Source organism: Priapulus caudatus, unplaced genomic scaffold (genome assembly GCF_000485595.1).
Source record: "Priapulus caudatus unplaced genomic scaffold, Priapulus_caudatus-5.0.1 Scaffold591, whole genome shotgun sequence".
Lineage (NCBI taxonomy): Eukaryota > Metazoa > Priapulida > Priapulimorpha > Priapulimorphida > Priapulidae > Priapulus > Priapulus caudatus.
This window is the reverse complement of record NW_014577652.1, coordinates 27,655-30,525: the sequence shown is the minus strand read 5'-3', so window position 1 is coordinate 30,525 and position 2,871 is coordinate 27,655.

Here is a 2,871-nt window from a genome sequence, read left to right as displayed (position 1 = left end):
TGTGTGTGTGTGTGTGTGTGTGTGTGTGTGTGGTGTGTGTGTGTGTGTGTGTGTGTGTGTGTGTGTGTGTGTGTGTGTGTGTGTGTGTGTGTGTGTGTGTGTGTGTGTGTGTGTGGTGTGTGTGTGTGTGTGTGTGTGTGTGTGTGTGTGTGTGTGTGTGTGTGTGTGTGTGTGTGTGTGTGTGTGTGTGTGTGTGTGTAGGAGGGATTGTGGGAGGAATTGTAAGAGTATGGTGTGGAGTTACAGTATGGTGTATGGGAATTTGTATATCAGTCAATTATTTTGGAAAGTTGTGAATTAATTTGCAAGTTAATAAATTGATTTGTTATTCTGTGAATTGATTTTAAATTTTGAATTCAAATTTCTTGAACAATATAAAGTCAATTGTATTTTAATTAATTAATTTGAAAATTGTGTATTTGAAATGTTTGAAAATGATTTTTGAAGGGGATGGCCTTCCATAATGGTGTACGGTTTGTCAATTTAGTCCAACCATATGTCGGTTTACAAACACACACCATATTTCCGCCAACCATACACATTGTAACGCCACCAACATGTTATTTATAAAAACCTTATCTTCTTTTACAGAAACACGTGTACATATTTCCTACCAACAGGTGCGTGCGCCACCGAACCACAATTCCCTCTACACTAATTTGCTAAACCATATACTAGTAGTTGGTCAGCGAACGATACAAGTAGTTTGCAGACGCATGGTTTTCCGCGCGCAGTGTGCAACCTTTGACCTACGTACGTGGAGCGATAACGTAGCCTCTGGTGCATATGGCGGCCCCCGATTCTAAACCCTCCAACGGCCACCGCTCCTATTGAGCACGCTGGCGCATTGCAGCCGCACACATGCAGCCGTTAATCTCCCCCCCCCCCACACCACCACCACCACCATGCGCCGTAAGAAAGTGTACTAACTCTAATATCTCGCGAACAAATTGAGTTACATTTCTAAAATTCGAGATACATATAAACACATATCTTAGCTATGGTCGCCGTAAATATTGAGTTTATTGAACAGCAAATAGTTTAATTAATTACCAAAAATGTACGCGCGATATCGCTCATATAGGCTAATGTACACGCATGGCTATGGACGGTAGAAAAGTGTATTAACTATCATATGGCGCAAACGATTTAAGTTACAATTCTAATCTAGATACATATAAACACATGTCTTAGCTATGGTCTCTGTGAATTTTAAGTTTATTGAAGCACGATTAGTTTAATTAATTAAAAAGTGTACTATACATATAACTATACCATATGGCGCGAACGAATTGAGTTACATTTCTAAAATTCTAGATACATACAACCACATGTTAGTTTCATATAACGTTGAAATTTACATTTTTGGGAAAAATCTCACGAACGTGCGGGAATTTTAGCCTATATGAGCGATACCGCGCGTATATATTTGGTAATTAATTAAATTAAATTTAAGGGGGATTATAGCTACGACGTGTTGATATGTATCTAGAATTTTAGAAATGTAACTCAATTCGTTCACGTCATATGGTAGTTATATATAGTACTAGCGGGATACCCGGCGTTGCCCGGGAAATCAGTGGCGTTACTCAGTTTGTGACTGCTTGGTTGAAAAGAAAATACCCAAAAAATCTAACTATCTATCTATCCATGCATCCATCCATGCATCCATCCATCCATCCCCTTGCATGCCATGTCATCCCATCCCATCGCACAGCATCCCATCCCATCCCATCCCATATCCCATGCCATCCCATCCCATCCCATATCCCATGCCATCCCATGCCATCCCATTCCATTCCAAGACATGCCATGCCATGCCATGCCATCGCACCGCATCCCATCCCATGCCATGCCATGTCATGCCATACCATCCCATCCCATGCCATCCCATGCCATCCCAAACAGTAAAAAATAATAAGAAATCAAAAGATAATAAGCGTTAAAAGACAATTGAAGTCAAATTTTATAACTTCTGTAACGTTTTTATACATAGAAATACATTCATTAACGTATTCAATTTCAAATCTGGCGCCCAATTAGTAATAAACACAATAGAAATAACTGAATAGTCATCTAGGTCCTGTGACGTCACCGCCCCATGTTCAGCGACGCCACGCTAACGCACGTTCAGTGTTGTGTATAAGATGGAAACAGACGACGATAATTCTAGTGATTAATTACTCAGATGATGATGATATTTATAGTGATTTACCAGTTGGATATAGGGTTGAGCCTGAATATACACAAGAAGAAATTGAGGAAAATAGTCTGAAAAAGCAACGCAAAGATCGAGTCGGCACAAACTCAATAATCAGAACAGTCATAACATGGCGGAATGGAAGCTTCGGTACCCGATAGGAGTGTAGACAAATACTGGTGTTCTTGTGGTGTTTGTGAATTAATAAGTACGGCACCTGAATGTATAATATGCTGCCATGAGAATGATCAGACCAGGGTTATTGTAGACCAGGTGAGTCATGCGAGTACGAACTAATTCGGCTGAACAACTTTATATATCTATAGACAAGTTGGTAACGATGTGACGTGCACTCTACTGAGAAATATCGAAATGTAACAACTATATATAGGTAAGTGAATGCTGTTATCATAACTCTGTGTACTGTGTACGTTATCAACTTCAGATTGCTGATTGGCTTTGCTCTACGGTAAGATTTCAGCCTGACACAGCAAAATACCACAAAATGAGCGCGCTTGTACACATACGAGTCGCATGATGTGATAACGGGGGTTCTTAAGCAAAAACGCAAGAGTTGTAAAACAAACAATGTTCAAATGTCGCTTTGCTTTTCCATTTTTTTCAGAGCGAGACGAAAAAAAAAATTCTTATTTGCAAGCGTGCCACGCCGC